The 18,515-nt window shown below is 44.0% G+C and overlaps 1 protein-coding gene across 22 annotated transcripts in view; it reads left to right on the forward strand.

The window, feature by feature from the left end:
• Positions 1–18,515, forward strand: part of ABLIM1 (actin binding LIM protein 1) — a 328,315-nt gene that overhangs the window by 231,632 nt on the left and 78,168 nt on the right. The window contains exon 1 of one of the 22 annotated variants that reach the window (XM_036828287.1): positions 10,077–10,326. The exons of the other annotated variants lie outside the window; for them this stretch is intronic. The gene's annotated coding sequence lies outside the window, so the exon portion shown is untranslated. Of the gene's footprint in view, positions 1–10,076; positions 10,327–18,515 lie in introns of those variants that run through there. 22 annotated transcript variants of the gene reach the window in all.

Raw genomic sequence — 18,515 nt, forward strand, 5'->3', positions numbered from 1 at the left:
ACTGGAGGGAGATTTGAGAAGGAGGAGGGTCCCTGGACAATGATCAAGAAGCTCCAGGCTCAGCTATGTCACTAATTCCTGAGTGATTTTGGACAGATCATTTAGCCTCTTTGAGACTATCTTCATTTCACAGGTAAAAGGAGTGGCATGTAACCTCTGAAACTCTACCCTGTTCTAAACTTCTCTCTCCGTTATTCCTTAATATTATAAGCCCTACCCATTACATTGGCTTGAGAGAGTGGGGAGGAGAGCCTTCATGTGTTTTAATGAAAAGGGCTCCAGGGGATAGGAAATCAGGGATTTACTCTTGGATCTGGAAATCACAGCTATGTGACCTTGGGCAGCTCACTCAATTTCTTTGAGCCTCAGTTTTTTCTTTAAATACAAGCATTAAAAATATATATGTAGGGCTTCCCTGGTGGTGCAGTGGTTGAGAATCCGCCTGCCAATGCAGGGGACACGGGTTCGAACCCTGGTTTGGGAAGATCCCACATGCCACGGAGCAACTGGGCCCGTGAGCCACAACTACTGAGCCTGCGCGTCTGGAGCCTGTGCTCCTCAACAAGAGAGGCCGCGATAGTGAGAGGCCTGCGCACCGCGATGAAGAGTGGGCCCCACTTGCCGCAACTAGAGAAAGCCCTCGCACAGAAACGAAGACCCAACACAGCCAAAAATAAATTAAAAAAAAAAAAAAAAAAAAAAGGCAACTGAATCCTCCAGCTAAGGTGTATGCCCCAGTCCCTTTAAAAAAAAAAAAAAAAAAAAAAAAAATATATATATATATATATATATATATATGTAAATCCAAGACTTGGACCACTTGACTCCTAAAGTTACTTTGGTTCTAAGGATCTGAGTTCTGTAATTCTCATGTCTTAGATCTAAGTGGTCAGAGCCAGCAGTTCTTTTTTTTCTGGAGAGATTTTCTGGAAACTGGCCTGTAACACTCAGCATGTGGCATACACTCAGACTGTAGTTTTATTTGTCATTAGCTTGCTTTCAGTTTTGTAAAAACTTACAGCAAGATAAGTGGCACATATTTTGCTATAAGTGGCACATATTTTAGAGCTCTAAAATATGTGCCATTTATAGCAAGTGGCTTGCTATAAGTGGCACATATTTTAGAGCTTATGCTAATTAACCTAGAAATTCAGGAGCATTCTGAGGATGTTTACAACCTGCCTCCTAACTAAGAAGTCCAGAAGCAGATTCGTGTGAGACACTGGAGTGTGCCGATAGCCTTCTATCTCCATCTCCACCTCTAAACTCTTCTCTGAAGCAACCTTCCTCCTCCTGGTCCTTACTTCCCTTCCCTCCCCCCACCCAGCTCCCTTCTGCTTTAGCAGCTTAGTGGTAACAGGACATGACATGAGACTTCAGACTTAGGGCACAGATGTCAATAGACGTTGGGGACATCCCTTTGGTATGAATTTCCTTCCATCTTTGGTGGATGGTCCTAGGAGATCTCTGACTCCAACAAACTTCCTTTCCTGGGTTCAGGTTGTTACCTGCCAACTTTCCCAAGAAAGAAAGCAGCAACAAAATCGTTGCAAAATGAATGCAGTACAGAAAAAAAAAAAAAAAAAGCCAATGTCAAACTAGACACAGAAGTCTGGAGGGTAAAGGAAAAGGGCCCGTCCCATGTCTGCCCCCTTCCCTGTCCTGGGCTGTTCCATCTGCAGACCGAGGCTGGACTTGACTTCTCTTAGTCTGTTCTCTTGCACAACCCCCTTCCCCCAGGGAGCTCAGTGTTTACCGAGCGCTCCCGGGTTCCTTCAAGACCAGTGCTCTTAGGGTTGTCTGGCTCTGCAGGCATTGCCACCCTCAGCAGGCACCTGGCCAGCTGTGTGCCCAGCCTGCTGTGTGCTCTGGCCCCAGAGACAAAGGCCCGTGGTGTGTCTGCATTCCTCCCAGTGGAGGGCTGGGCTCCTAGTCTTTCCCTGGCCTTCTTCCTCAGGTCGCCACACCCAGGAAATCAATCCTCCTGTCTTTCCAGAAGGGCTGGTAGCCCAGGTCTTTCTGTGGTTTGGTGTTTACTATGCCACTTGTGCTATCCTGGGAAGAATGTATGACAGGGTCTGTTAGAATTTGAATGCCTCGCGATGTAAGAGAGAGACCCTCAAATGTGGCCCAGGGCCAATCCTCCGGCCCCCTTAGTGCCATTCCATTCATACCTATGGCAACACTGTCCTGTCTTTATCTGTTAACTTGGAAGCCTTGGATGAAAAGACAGGACTTAGACTGGCTTTAGACCCCTCCTGCTCTACCCCTGCAGTGTAGGAAATGGAATCACAACATGAGTCAGCAAATCCTTTCCCTTGATTCTCCAAAGGATTAAAACCGATGGCTTTGTTTTGTTTTACCTTGTTTTGTTTTTACTTTTTTTTACTTTTTGATTAAAACTCCTTTTTCATAAAGCCCAAGGACAAATGTTTATGATGTTCCTGCGAAACTAATTCACGTTATAAATTGGAGGCCCTTGTCCCCTTCCTTCCTTTTGCTGTAGGTATTTTAAGCATGTTCTGCTGTAACAGCCACAAGCAATGAGTAGATCTTGTTCTGGGCTAAACTGTTACCTAGTGAGAGGAAACATAGGCTGTCCCAGGGCACTTGCGTGGCAGATAATCTTTTTGTCACCATCGAAGATGTAATTTGCAAAGACAGTCTGAATGGTGAAGTCCCCCCTTTCTTGTTCTATGTATGTCATATAAATGCAAGCAAGACTAACAAGCTGTGTTCATGCAGAAAACTAATTTCATTCTTCTCATTCTCACTGCACTCCCAGGAATTCATGCCTCCTTCCCCTTAATTGTGGACCCAAATATTTTTGAGGATCAGGGAAAGGAAAAGAATCAAGTAATATTTGTAGTCTTGGTTGAGATGGTCTCTGCCCCGGTGGGCAGTGAACCACCACAATAGCCTGCTTTTGTATGATATATTTCACATTTACAAATGATCTCATAAATATTTTATCCTCACAACAGGCCTGTAAAGTGATGAAAGCAGTTCCTACTGACCTCCATCTACAGATGAAGCTGCTGAGCGCCAGAGACCTGGGGGCTGATTGGTAACAGAACCCAATTAGAAGCCAGGTCTCTCAGTTCTCAGAAGATAGGAACACACACCTACACACATGCTGCTTCACGATCCATCTGGCAGTAATCATTGCAGAAAACAAGTAATTAATTTGCCTCCCAAAATAACTTACAGAAGGACCAAAATTTACCATTCCTGGTGAAATGGGGAAAGTGTCTCATTAGTGGCCCTGTTATATCTATTTTCAGGACAGTAAACATTTGCTGCTTGTTTGGTTTCCTTTTTACCCATGTAAAATGTCACCAAAGGTCAGGGACCCTGCTCATAGAGTCTGTTGTATTATTTCCACACCGTCATGCCTCATTCTCCCTTGTCTCCTTTACTCAGCTGGAGGCTCCACAGGGCACCTGGCATGGCCCGTGGAGAATACTGTTGATGGATGGTGCTGTCTCAAGTGAGGGAGCTTGCTTTCTTCACCAAGCTCTGGTCTAGGACTCCCCAGAGCTCAATGGAGAGTCAAGAAGAGCCTGGGAGGCAATTCCATTATAGGGACACCGGTCACCTTTCCTCATTTAAAATATAGCTTAACGATAAACTGCAAAAATGGCCTCATCTTAAATATGAGTTAAGCAAGATGTACACTATCCATACAATGGAATATTATTCAGCAGTAAAAAGGAATAAGTCCCTGATACCTGCTACAGCATGGATGAACCTTGAATATATTATGCTAAGTGAAAGAAGCTAGTCACAAAAGACCACCTATTATATGATTCCTACAACAGGCAAATCTGTAGAGACAGAAAGTCTATTAGTGGTTGCCCGTGTCTGGGGGGTGAGGGAAATGACTGTTAATGGGTATGGAGTTTCTTTTGGGGGTGATGAAATGTTCTTGAATTAGATAGTGGTGATGGTTGCACAAGTCTGTGAATATACTAAAAACTACTGAATGGTACACTTTTTTTAGAAGGGTGAATTTTATGGCATGTGGATTATATCTCAGTGTAGGTAGGTAGATAGGTAGTAGGTAGATAGATACACATACATATACGCATACATCTATCCATCTATGCAGAGGGATATTCAATACAAGGTGATAGAGAGGTTTGGGATCCTGTATTTCTCGGTTTCCTTATCTGTAAAATGAGGATACGATTGCTACCTCATAGGGCTGCAGGATTTGAAAAATAAAGACATAAAAATCTTTGGCCTAATTAGTAGCTAGGTTAGTCCACTCCTCTCTCTCCCTCTCTTCTTCCTTCTTCTGGTCTGTGATAGCTTAACTTATTAGGTATAAGAAAGTGGGTAAAGGACGAGAATGGGGATTAAGTCAATAAATGTCTTAATGCCAGATCATGTACCACCTTCTTTCCTTTGTGGGCATTTAAAGTTTTATTCCCTCACTTGGTCACAGGTTGCCATCACACAGAACCATGCCCCTGATCATAGTGTGTGACTTGATTAACATATAATCTCCCCAGTGAGGGAAAGCAAACTGAAGTTTAAATTCAACGTATGGTTTATGATGTGTTGGTTGCAACGTCTTATTTGCAAAGAATAACTTAGTGCTAATATTTGTCCCTTCCATCATTAATAGATCAGGAATTGACCCAGTAGAGCATAAGAAGCACATTGACATGATAAATGATTGGAGGAAAATCTATCTGATTCACCCAAAATTATCCACTTTGTCCTACATTAATGATAAGAGGAAATGTGTTGCCAGGGTAGCAGAAGACTGTTCACAGGCAGTAAAGATTCGATATTTATTTTTAAAAAGCACCCATTTCTGCCAGCACAAATGGAAGGGCTTTCTTCTCTGGAAATGACATTTTGAAAAGACTTTGTATTTTGAGTTAAAAAAGATGTTCTGTTTTTCAGTGTTATTTCACTTCAGAGAGCTTAGCTTCTTGCTGGTGCAACGTGGCAGTGGGGTGACAGCCGAACCAAGTGGGGTAATGTGACTCTTCCAGAGAAATCAGCAAGAAGAACTGAGGATGTGCTGATGGCCCAGCACTGGGGGCCACAGAAGAAGGTGTGAGATTTAGGACTTGTTCTCAGATAGATGAGGCGTGCATTTCTAAAAGTAATAGGGTGTCCGAGTCCAAAATTACACCCCCCGTAGTGTCCCGGGGACACCCAGGGCTCGTGAGTACCCAAAGCTATTGCAGCATCTTCAGTCTGAGGGTGATTCTCAGTGATGGTATTGAACTTTGGAAATAGCTAGGACCCAACAGCCGAGAGGCAGCCTGCGAAGACACGTGACCAACAAGTACAGGGAAGGGATGGGTCTCTGGTCTGGCCACTGTTCTGAGCACAGAAGTGATGACCCCTCAGCTGTCCTTTCTCCTCTCCAGGACCCAACACTTTGTGAGCCTCAGAAGGCTCATGTGTCTGCATTCTCATGGACCCAAAGCATCCATCCTTTCCCTTCCTCCTGTTCCCCACCTGCTCCCACCCCTGGCTCTGTTCATGTCTCCTTCACCACTGTAACCCAAAAAGGGATGATTATACCCCTTCTTCTAAGGGATCGATTCCAAGGTGCCTCACCTGCCCTGCAGAGGTGACCTTCAGTGAATTTCAAGGTAATTGTCATGACCATTTCTTGGTGGAGCAGAAAAAGAGTTCAATCTTTGACAGTGTATCTCAGTACACAAAAGATAACTGGGGGCCCACAGTTGTGTGAGGGCCAAGTAAGAGGCACACACAATAAATGCCCTGGGGTTTAAAAGAGATTCTTGTCAATTCTTAGAAGTCAGCTTTGGATCTTGAGGAATGGGTAGGGACAGGCAGGTGAGAGTGAGAAATTTGTCTCCATTTGCTCTTGTGACTGATGTCTTAGGTCACTTTTTTCCTACCTTGTCTGTTTCTTTGGTTTTCATTTTACTGTTTGGTTTAATTGCATGCGTATAATGTGCTGTTTTCCACTTCAAATCATTTTTGTAAGTAGGTTGTAAACTTTAAAAATTAAGAAAAATATATTTTCCATTGCTGACTATCATAATTTTAATTTAATTATGAGGTAAATTGGCGTTTGTGGGTTGACCTGGATCCATTTCTCCATCTGAAAGTTCATCCGTATTAGAAAACGCCTGCCACCCTGTTGGATCTGCCCATCTGGTGGATGGTGAGAGAGGCAAAGGGCTCTCTACACCCAGATCCAGCCTTTCTCCTGAAATCTGGATTGTATCTCCAGTGGGCATTAGGGCAACCCTTTGGTCTCAAGGAATCTTCTCTAGCTTCTGGGTTCCTGACAGCTGAGACAAAAGGTGGTGTCTCGAGCTACCTCGGCTGTATTTTGTCCTTATGTTTTTGTCCACTTAGCCCCTTGTAGCAAATGTTCAACTTGGGGGTAGACATTGAAACATGGCACCATCTGCAGGTCACCAGGACAACTTCTATTCTGGGCACAACTTTCTCTAGGTGAGGATGTGAAATTTTTTTTTTTTTTTTTTTTTGGTGTCTTTACTCTTCTGCTCTTTTTTATTTATTTTAGTTATTTATTTTTGGCTGCATTGGGTCTTCGCTGATGCACGTAGGCTTTCTCTAGTTGCAGCGAGCGGGGGCTACTCTTTGTCGTGGTGCGCGGGCTTCTCATCGCGGTGGCTTCTCTTGTTGTGGAGCACGGGCTCTAGGCGTGCGGGCTTCAGTAGTTGTGGCACATGGGCTCAGTAGTTGTGGCTCACGGGCTCTAGAGCACAGGTTCAGTAGTTGTGGTGCACGGGCTTAGTTGCTCCGCGGCATGTGGGATCTTCCTGGACCAGGGCTCGAACCCATGTCCCCTGCATTGGCAGGCGGATTCTTAACCACTGTACCACCAGGGAAGTCCAGGATGTGAAATTTTCCACGAGGCCCAGGAGGTGATGACTGCTCCAGGGGAGATGGGTGCATTTGGTCCCCTTGGCCTCAGGCAGCGATGCTGCCCTGCTACCTATCCTACTAGGAACAGGCTTCCTCCTCTTTTGTTTTCCACCTGAACGTGCTTGCTTCCTGCAACTCATGGCTTCCCACCTTGTGAGGGATGTAATGCCAATTCCAGCAGATGGACCTGCCTAGAGTGTGCCAGGAGGAGTGACGGTCAGGGCTGGTGCTCATCCAGCCCAGAGAAAATGAACTGGTTCAGTAATCCCTTTCCCTAAAGGACACTTTGGAGTGGCCTTGCAAATGAAAACTGTTTATAAACCATCTATTTTCATGGCCCTGCAGCAAAACTCAAAGCTGCAGGCAGGCATCTTGGAAACATAGACAGAATCAGGAGTTTTGGAGCTTAAAGTGGCCTTAGGTAGGGTGGGAGAGGGAAGAGTGGTTAGTAGAAAGAACTGACACAGCCAGACACACCAGGATTTGATTATAGTGCCTACACTTAGAGCTGAGCAATGGGTAGCAAGTTGCTTAAACTCTCTGAGCCTCAGCAGCCTCATTGTAAAATATGGATAATCTTTACCTTTTAAAGGCTTAAATCGGATTATAAATGAGTCATCTGGGACAGTTCCTGACATACAATGCTTCAAGAATGTTTTTTCCATTTTCTTCCTTTATAAATGAAGAAAAAGATTTTGTAAAAGCCCAGCACATTGAATGAGCTCATAACTTCCTACCTGAATGAAGGAGTCAGGCTCACCCCCACCGATTTACTCTCTGATGTAGTTAAACATGTGATTATTTCAGATGTACAAGTTAATAGTCATGTTGATGCTTTCTTTTGAAATTTTCTTAAATCACTTAACTTTAGACATCCACATGCCCATAAATTCAATCTATCATTGTTCCAGCAAGTATTTTCTTTTACGGTACTTTTTACAAGGCATCTAGCAGCTGCTAAATAAAGATTTGTTGATGAATGATTGTTTTTCCCATTATGAATTTTTGTCATGGCCTTCACATACTCTTTGGGCATAAATTCCTCACCACCCTACTGATTACTGGTTCCTTTCCCTCACATGGGAAATAAATGCCCACATGTCTTTTTCTTGTCTGTTAATGTCTGTTATCACATCCACCTGAGTGTGGTCTGTTAAGTATAAACCCCTGGAGGATTTGTGCTTTCTGTTAAATTGTTCTGTATAATGCCCAGCACATTTGCCTAGATGGGGTCTTTCTCAGTATCTAGGATGATGATGAAGAGGCCTCTTAGCTTCTACGGACTGTGAAAGCTCCAGTATCAGCTCCTTGATATAGACTGAGTCCCTTTGGAACAGATGTTAACCACCTGCCCCTTTGATTAGTAACATCTTTATTTATATACCTTGCAGTTCACCCTGGTTAACTGTGATTTAATAATCCTTAGTAAATTTACAGAGTTGTACAACCATCATCACAATCCAATTTTAGAACATTTTCATCACCTCAAACAGATCCCTAAGCCCATCCTTTGATTCTTTATTCTTCACTTTCTTTCCCATAATCACATCCACATGAATGTAGAGAAGGCAGGTCGACAGGAAAGGCATCTCGTTATTGCTCGCTAAGGGCTGCCCAACTAGGCAGGTCTCTTGAAACTCTTGACTCTGTCTGGTGGTGATTTGGGGCTCTTTTCATTTGGAAATCTGCTTGGTAAATTTAAAGATGAACCATCGTCTTTCTCTCTATCCTAGAAGATATAGAGGTGGTTACAGAAATAAAATCTGAAAGAGGAGCTGATAAGTCCAGATATGGGAGAGTAGAAGAGGATGATGAAGTCTGGGGGCCAGTGATCCCAGTTCTTATGCTTCAGTACTTCTAGCCCTGTGCCTGGGAGCATGGTTGAATTTCCCTTTTTCCTTTGTAAGGAGGGACACTTTCACTCCTCTGACAAACAGTGGACTGCCTACTAATGTCCCAAACAAGAGGCGAAGTTCTAGGATCACCTGGATATCTCATTTAAAGTATAGATTACCAGACCTCACCCAGAGGTTCTAGGGGTCCAGGCTGGGGCCAGGAATCTGCATGTTAACATGCCACCCTGCTCTGGGTGATTCTGGTGGGGCCAGGGGGCTACAGATCACACTTAGAGAAACTGGCCCTAAAAGGGTGTGGTGAAAGCACATTCATGGGGGCTTTTGACTCCTGGGAAGGATAATGCACTAGAAATTTAGCTAACCCCCTGTAATTATTGTATTGTGTAACCCAGTAGCTTCCTCTTCATTTTAGAAGCACTGTTTTACTGCTAAAATCCTTACATTTCTTCAGCAATGTTTGGGATTGCTTCCAAACCAACCTAGAGAGATTACACACACACACACAAAAGGTCTTTTTATTAGCTGATCTTTACGAGCAAATAATCTCCATGAAAAATTTCCCTAAATCGCTTTAGTCTTGTTAAAAATGACAGGAATCGTAACAGAATCTTGCCCTAGTCCTAAGGGAGGGCTACATAAAAGGGGCTGTGCTAGCACCATGGTAGAAGGTTTCTGGCTCCGTCTGTTTGTTCATAAATATGCAGAGCCTGTGGCTTTGCCTTCTGTGGCGGGTTCATCTGGGATTTCTGCAGGGCAGTTTAGTGGACGTGAGGTAAGGTGTGTAAAGTGCCTGGAATGTAGGTAACTAGTAATTTTTTTGGTGCGGTAAAAGGACACAATACAAAATGTACCAACAGTATGAAACATGGAAGCTTCATAAGTGAAGTTTTGGGGGGATCACATTTATCTCAATACAAACATTCTGAAATATGAAAATTCTGAATAACGAGTGGAAACCAAAATCAAGTTGCACTGTGTTTTATTACACCTACAGAAAGGATGCCGTAAAGTGTGCCTCCAGTGCAGTGACTTAGGAGAGGAGGCTATTTGATCTCTATGCTCAGTCGTGTACCTTTCCGTCATCTCAAATCGAAGAAAGAAAGTAAAAAGCATAAGACACTGGTTTCAATGCAAGCCTCTGCCCCAGGGACAATCACTGTCAGATTAATGGTGCAGACAAGCGTGGGTGAATGTGAAGAAATGGTACTTTCCTCACCTGCAGTTAAAAAAAAAAAGAAAACATACCCCCCTCCTTTTTCAGAAACATGGACTGGCCCGTTAGTGGTTGCCGGTGTGTTTAACTAGTAAATGCAGTGGGGAGAGGGAGGGTGGGAACGCCTGCCCCAGTCTGTTCTCTTTTCCGGTGTGTGTCTCTGGAGAGACGCGCATTTCGTTAGCTCTGCTTCCGAGAGGAGCCCCGCTCGCGTCCCCCAGGCGGGCAGGGAGCCCCGGGTCTGTCGGGCTGAGGTCTGGCGTTTACAAGCCTCTTTGCAGTGTTGTGAGTTTGAAGCCCAGAGTTCCCTGCTCAGCAAAACCAGGAACCGAAGCAGAAGAAAAGGAGCCCTGGATTAAGGTAAAGCGACGTTGCTGGAGGTGTCCTTGGCTTTGCAGAGCAGACGTGAAATTCCCCGCTTCTTTGGCGACATGGGAGACCCCCAGGGTCCTCCAGATGTGGTATGCTGGATGCTGGCGACAGAAGCCACTGGCTTTGGCCTGAAGGACATTTTACTTAAACTTTTTGCTTTTCTTATGATGCAAAATGAACTACGGAGGTTTTTTTTCATGCGTCTAGTAGTAAAGAGCAGAAAAAGGCAGGTTATTTGACTGAGTAATAGTTTATTGACCTTTTAAAGAGTGTTTTTTCAGACCCCTACCCCTAAGATTGAGAGTGTGGTTTCCAGATTGTTTTGTTTTGTTTTGTCTGTGCTTGTAGAGCTCTGCGGAATTTATGTTTGAGATGAAAGAACTTAAGAATCCTATTTGGGGGGTCTGGTGGTAAAAGGGGCGAGGGGGATTGACTCAATTGATCTGTTACTACAGATGTGAGGATTTTTTCCTTTAAGAAGATTCCCATGAATGAATATGGGGAAGCAAAACATTTGTGTATTATTCATTTTTTCTTACAGCTACAGGTTGAAAGAGCCTGACTGTGCCCTCTCTCTACCATCTTTGGGCAGGAAATGTAAGAAATCTAGAGATTCTTGCCTTTCTAATGCAAACAGGTTTTCTGAAAACCTAGTTATTAATCAAACCATGCTCCAAAATTTATTTTTGAGAAAAATTTTTAAAGCATGCTGTGCTAGCACTGAAGAAGGAATGAGACAAGAAAAATCATCTCAACCATGAAAGAAATAGATTTATGATTTGGGAAAGGTTAAAAAAAAAAAAAAAGAAAAAGTGAGTCTCGCCTAAAAGTCAGCAGGAGTGGGGTTGCCATAGCAGCTTCATCTATCCCTTAACTGGGATCGGGGATTTACGAGAAAATTGAGCCTGTTTTCTCTGAGACAGTCTCAGGAGGCATGTTAAGAGGATGTGAAGTTATTTAGATTATCCAAACAGGTTCTGACAAGTAAGTGAAAATGACTAATTAAAATATTGTTGCCATTCTATAATGGATCAAAAGGCTTGTTGAGTCATGATGTACTTACAGAAAAGGTGAATTTGCCACAGCTCCTTGATATAAATTACTTTTGAGAAGGGTTTTTAAGACTAAATGTGAGGCCTGGCTCAGCCTCTTTGAAATAAGCTTTCAATGCACGTTTCGACCTAGTGTTTTCAGGTGGGTTCCTTCTGCATTTTCATGTGTCAGTGAGTTTAACCCTTGCATCTGTGGCTTATCGAACTGGTTCAGGGGCTATCATATCATGACAACAGAGGTCTGCAGATTTTTCCCTCCAACTAAATAATAGCTAATTTAAAAGGACAGAGAAGTCCAAAATACTCAGGACTTACACCCCAAGTCTGTAGAGGGATGATCATGGTTTTGCCTCCTGTAGACCAGGTTTCTCAGCCTCAGCACGACTGGCATTTTGGATGGGATGATTCTTTGCTGTGGGGAACTGTCCTGTGTTTAGCAGCATACCTGGTACCCACCCACTAGATGACAGTAGCAATTCCCTCCCCAACTCAACAACTAAAAACGTCTCCAGCCATTGCCAAATGTTCCCTGCCGGGCAAAATCAGCCCCCAGTTGAGAACCACTCCTATTAAGTAACCACTTTTGAGACCTACTGGGAGGGCTGTGGCAGGGGCGGGGAGGCAAGACCCCAAGGGAGGGTGTTTATCAAAAGAACAAGAACAGGACAAATATTTTGCCCTGAGCATTTGGTCTTTGCTTTGTTTTCTTTTTGTTTGAAATCACATCCTGGGCTGGGAGATGGAGCACTCTTCTGGGTATACATTCTTCTGCTCCTGGCCTCTCCCCTCCTGGTCCTTTGTGGGCCTTATTTGATGCAGTGCCTAATCAAACTTCTCTGAAAGGAATCCTATCTTAAGTGTATCCCAGAAATGCACTATTTTTTTAAAAAAAAAGAATCTCGTATTATAGCGCGGTTTTATAAGGTGTAAAAAATAGGTGTGCCTTTGTGTAAATCTAGACACACCTATTTGGTTTTTCTTCTGGAACCTGTAGCTAAGTGCTTTCATTTCTTTTTTCCTTTCCCCCTCTGCACCAGTAAGTCTCAACCTTTCTGATTGAGAACTGGGTCTCATTTTGTCAATGAAATAAAATAGTCACAGCCTTTTTCCAATTCACAGATAACAAAAGAGTCAATGGCTGGAACTTTTTCCGTTTAAAAGTTTTCTTACACCTTTAGCATATGCTGTTGTGTGTTTGCTCTCAGAGGTTAACAGATTACAAAATGAAATCGTAACAAATTCTGGAACAAAACATCGGAAATAGCCAATTTTGCTTAGTTCTACTTAACTTTTTTTGGTGGACCTATGTTCTAATTATAGCTTTAAATTTTATAAGTATACATTCATAATCTTATTAAACAACAATCTGGTATACAAACTATATGTATTACATTTTCTTGGCATTTCTCCAAGAACATGATAGGTGCTGAGCACCATGGTATGTTGCAAGGAGCTGCCACAGGCTGTTCTGGGGAGGGAAACCTCCTCAGGCCTAGCTCAGGTAGGGGGGTAGGGGTGGTGCCTGACATTGGCTGAGCATATCAGGAAACACCTCTACTTGTTGGAGTCATTCTTGGTGATGGGTTGGAATGGCCCATGGTGTTTTCTGTGATTCATCACAAAGCTCATCTTCCGTTTACCTCTACCTGGAGGTACCTATGTATCCGACACCTTGTGCTCTCTTAGAAGCATTTCCTCATTTGAAAATCCACTCCCCCATTTACTAGATCTGAGATCTATGAATGCAGAGAACATTAGTATTTTCGGTCCGTTTTGTCCCCAGGATGTAGCACAGTGCCCACGGATGCTGGCTGCTCAGTAAACAAGTGAATGTCAGTGATTCCCATACAAAGACCACCTGGGAGCTTGGTCTGCAAGAAGTTTGCGTGTCTGCAACCTGTGTCCTGTCCACATAGTCTATTCTGTGTATTTTTTTCAAAAGGACAAATCCATTCCCCATCCAAGCAGCCTTTAATGTTTGAAAGGCTACCAGGGAAGTCTTTTAAGGATATAGGAGTAGTGGTTCTGCGGGTTGTGAAATTTGGAGGGGAGAGCTTTATAAATTTTTCTTCCTGAGGTCCAGATATTAAACTTATGCTCTTATATTTAAAGCCCCACATGCTAAAGCTGCCTCGTGGCTTCAGTAAGAAGAAGAGCATACCAAGCCTAGGACTTGACCTAAAGGCGATGCATTCCCATCCTCTTTGCTTTTAAGAAAATTATCCAGTCCAATGAACTTGTAGATCACAAATGAAAATATATGCCTTATATACTCGTATGTGTTGGAGTATGAAGTCTTCGAGAATTGGGAGTGTCTACTGGGAATTCAGAACAGTGCTCAAAAAAGCCCACATTTCTTGAATCAGTTATCAGGATGTGGGTTGTCCAGATGAGGCAGATGACTTGAAATGGGGACTTCCCTGGAATATGCAGGATGTAAAGATGCAGTAGTGGTATGTAAAGGAGCCCAAGATGGTCTTAATGCTGTGATTCAAAGACTGTCCCCAGCTCCGTTTTCTAAAGCAGAGCCCCTGGTATGAGTCTATATGGGCAAGAATGAGTCTAACCGGTGCCTTAAGCTGCCCAGGCTTAAACTGTGACCTTGCAGGGAGGGGGCCCTAACAAAAGAGGAAACAAACCCCACTGCTTTTCCTGTTCACCAAGCCTGGAATGTCTTTGGCAAATACGTGTCTGTGTCCTCCTCAGCATTGCTGGTTCACATTGAGGTCGTTTTTTTGCTCATAAACATTAGATGAAGCAGGAATGCTTGCTTACACTTAAGATGGCTTTCATCTTACCCTCCTGCTAAATAATAATAGTGTTAGTTTGTCTTGGGGCTCTGCAGCTGGCTCCTTGCATCCGTGCTTATATCCGTATACCTTGTCCAAATAAACATACTTGAAAAGATAGAGAAATGTGTTTTGAACAGTTTAAAACATCCTCTAACAGAGAGTTTTAGCCCAGCTTTCTGCTTTGTTTTGGCAGCTTGTTTAGGATGCAAAGTGTATCTTGTTCTGGCAACAGATTAAAGAAGGTGTTGGTTCTTACATAGCAAAGTTTAGGGCCTAAGGACTGGGGTGGGGGGTGCTGGCGAGTGCAGATTTCCAGTCTTCCTTTGTGGTTTTTAAAGAGTTTTAAATCATAAGAAAAAAATGTGCCTTTTTTTTTTTTTATATAGATGTATTTATTTTATTTTTGGCTGCATTGGGTCTTCATTGCTGTGCATGGGCTTCTCCAGTTGCAGTGAGCGGGGGCTACTCTTTGTTGCGGTGCTCAGGCTTCTCATTGTAGTGGCTTCTCTTGTTGCGGAGCACGGGCTCTAGGCACGTGGGCTTCAGTAGTTGTGGCACGTGGGCTCAGCAGTTGTGGTGCTCAGGCTCAGTAGTCGTGGCACACGGGCTTAGTTGCTCCGCGGCACGTGGGATCTTCCTGGACCCGTACCAGGGCTCGAACCCGTGTCCCCTGCATTGGCAGGCAGATTCTTAACCACTGTGCCACCAGGGAAACCCCTGTTTTTGTTTTTGTTTTTTTTGACTTTTAACCTCAGAACTGTAAAAACCTATTGAAAAACCTTACCTTGGCTTAGCCAGCCCTCTGCGATTAAGCTCCTGCCCTGCCCCCCCAAGTCACCTACATCTCTCCCCCCGATTCACTCCAGCCCACTGGCCTTCTTTCTGTCTCTCAAGCACTCTCTCGCCATCTCGGGGTCTTTGTACTTGCTGTTCCCTCTGCCTGGAACATTCTTCCCCCAGGTCATCTTCTGTCCCCTGGCCCTGTTTTATTCTCTTCATGGCACTTTTTTTCCACGATTTGAAATTCTTCTTTGTTTGTATACACGTCGTTGTCTGTCACCTGTTGCTAGAATGTAAACTTCATGACAGGTGCTGCCATGTTCCCAGCACCTAAAACAGGATCTGCAAATGAATGTATTTACAAAACAGAATCAGACTCACAGACATAGAAAACAAACTTATTGTTACCAAAAGGGAAAGGGTGGGGGAGGGATACATTAGGAGCTTGGGATTAACAGACACACACTACTTTATATAAAACAGATAAACAGCAAGGTCCTATTGTATAGCACAGGGAACTATATTCAGTATCCTGTAATAACCTATAATCCTATAATGGAAAAGAATCTGAAAAAGAATAGTTATATGTAACTGAATTTACTTTGCTGTACACCGGGAACTAACACAACATTGTAAATCCACTGTACTTCAATAAAATAAAATAAAATAGTATCTGATGGAAGGTAGGTAGGTGCTCAATAAATGGATGGTGGATGGATAGATGGAGGAATGAATGGGGAGGGAGGAAGGGAGGCGGGGGGCGCTATCTGCCTAGTAACCTCCTGCTCCCCTTTAAATCTAACCGAGTGCTCCCCTTCTGTGGTGCCTCCCTCCACAGTAGTCTTGGGTGGTTTTCTCCCCCATGCCCACCTCACTGGGCACATCACACCAACAGTGTCACCTGTTGTAGTCCCTTGTTTTGGAGTCAGCCACACCTCTGCAGGGTAAGCATCGGGACAGGAATATCTAATAAAGGGTGATTATGGCTGCAGTTATTATTAGTTCTTACTGCACTTTATAACCCTATCTCATTAATGTCCTTTCACCCATGTGCATTACTCTGTATTACTTTCACCTTTGTTTTGCAAATAAGGAAACTGAGGCTCAGAGCAGCTGCCCAATGGCCTACAGATGATTACTGGCAGGGCCTGGATTTGAATCCATATCTGTCTCCAAAGCCCATGTTCCACGGCATTTGTCTCCTCTTCATCAGGTTGACTCACAGGCCCGCCATCAGCTTTTGCCAAATGAATGAAACCTGAGACCTCACCTCACCTCCTCCCTCTCTTCCTTATTATTTGAGCTTATAAGCATTATTTATAATATAAACATTATTTATAATATTATTTGCAGTATTATATAAATAGTATAAAGATGAGCGTATTAGCTCATCTCTAAGGACAACTAGCTGGTGTATCTTAAGTCACTTTTGTTAAACTGACAGGGCTTAATTGATTATTTAAACTCTCATTTTTCTCATGTAAGCAAATCCATCCGTAAAAAGTTCAGCTATTGTTGAGTCATGCATATGAACTTTAACCGAGGTGGTTCCTGGGCAGCCCTAGGGACCAGTTTCCCTGTCTTCAGCTCCCAACGTTACATTGATTTCCCTTAGAACATAAAGCTTCTACTAAGAAAAAAATGTAGCAGCCATAGATGGACATCTCAAGTGGAAAAAAAAACCTAGGAAAAAGCCTGAAAATGTACAATGTGTCAGTGTTTCTTCCCATATTTTTAACACAACCAAGTGCTTCCAATTGCCTGCCCCTCCACTTGGTTGTGTTAAAAATATGGAAGAAAGGCTGACACCAGTCTTTATGAGTTTGGTTGGCCCCAGGATGTTCCATTGCTGAGGTAGAAAGCCAAGATCAGAAGCCTCTGCCGACACGTGCATGTGATTCTTTAAGCCCGTTCTAAGATGATAAAAGCTGCTGAATTTTCATAGCGTTGAGGTGGAAAGAGTTAACATGCCCGGGGTGTCCTCATCTGTGGTGTGCCCGGTAATGTGAGTCTTCGGGTAGGAGCTAAGCAGACTGTGCTGGTGTGTTGCGAGCAGGTCCCCCATCGTCTGGCAGCTTGAATTTTCCAGCACACGTCAAGTCCTGATGACGACTCGAATAGGGCAGAGTCCTGACAAGGCTGGTCGGTCAAAGCTTTCCTTGGCGCATAACCAAGTTTCACCCAGGTTTGGGGCCAACCCAGCTGGTTCCCATTTTCCTTGGTGGGAGGATAAGCAGGAAGATGGAGTTCATGTGCTATTTGTTGATGTGATAAAACCAAAAGGCCCTCCAGCACTGGGGGTGGGACCACCAAGAGGTGCTCTTGTCGTGGGTAGCATGTGTGTGGAATCTGTCACGAACCCCAATGTGTGACCCAGCTTCTCTGTCCATCACAGCCACTACTGGCCCTTTAACCACCCCTGAGCAAAATTGGAGGAACTGTGACTTTTTAACACAACTTTTTAACACAAAACCCTCAAGCTCCATAATGGTCTTGGGTGTGCTCATTAATAACTGTGTCTCGTGGTTTGAATTTAACTGACTTTGGAATGAGAGTATTGGAAAGGAATTTCTGACTGAGTTCATGCATTACTTCCAGCCCAGAGCCATTTGGTAACTGGGGCCTTGCCTAATCTGAACTCACACCGACACGGGCTGCAACTCAGTTGGTTGGTTCCCAGACCTGGCCTGGCACCAACCTGAAAGATCTCTTCTCTACCTGCTTTTCTGTGTTAAAGGTAATTCCTGCTCAAGACCCCTAGAAATATCATGGCGGGAACATTACATAGATTTAATCTGGCCTGACCTTCTTAAAGTTAAGGATATTGAGACCCAGAAAACACAAGAAGGCACAATCTGTTGGTGAGAGCCAAAAGCGAGTCTCAGAGCAGTTCTGTGTTTCACCACCCCCAGCACTCCCCAGGCCACCCCATTCAACTACTTCTCTGCTTATTGTACAAAAAAAAAAAAGCAGGTATTCCAAAAGGCCTTTGGAATATTAAAGCTATTGCATGAAAGCAGGGTGCTAGGGAGTTGAGTGAATTTCTCTGCTGGTCGTTCCGTGGATATTTGAGAAGTTTTTGCTCAAAGCTTTATTTTATATTCTCTTTGTTTTGAGACACCTTCCCTTTCCAGGCCACTAGATACTTTCCTTCTTATCCTGAAAACGTCTGAGTTCCCACCTGCTTCCAGGAAGATTGTATGTATGTATGTATTTATTTATTTATTTATGGCTGGCTGCATTGGGTCTTTGTTGCTGCGCGCGGGCTCTCTCTAGTTGCGGCGAACAAGGGCTACTCTTCGTTGCGGTGCGCGGGCTTCTCATTGCGGTGGCTTCTCTTGTTGCAGAGCACAGGCTCTAGGCGCGCGGGCTTCAGTAGTTGTGGCTCACGGGCTCTAGAGCGCAGGCTCAGTAGTTGTGGCGCACGGGCTTAGTTGCTCCGCGGCATGTGGGATCTTCCCGGACCAGGGCTCGAACCCATGTCCCCTGCATTGGCAGGCGGATTCTTAACCACAGCGCCACCAGGGAAGTCCCAGGAAGATTGTTGATGACT

The sequence above is a fragment of the Balaenoptera musculus genome, chromosome 16, assembly GCF_009873245.2.
Source record: "Balaenoptera musculus isolate JJ_BM4_2016_0621 chromosome 16, mBalMus1.pri.v3, whole genome shotgun sequence".
NCBI lineage: Eukaryota > Metazoa > Chordata > Mammalia > Artiodactyla > Balaenopteridae > Balaenoptera > Balaenoptera musculus.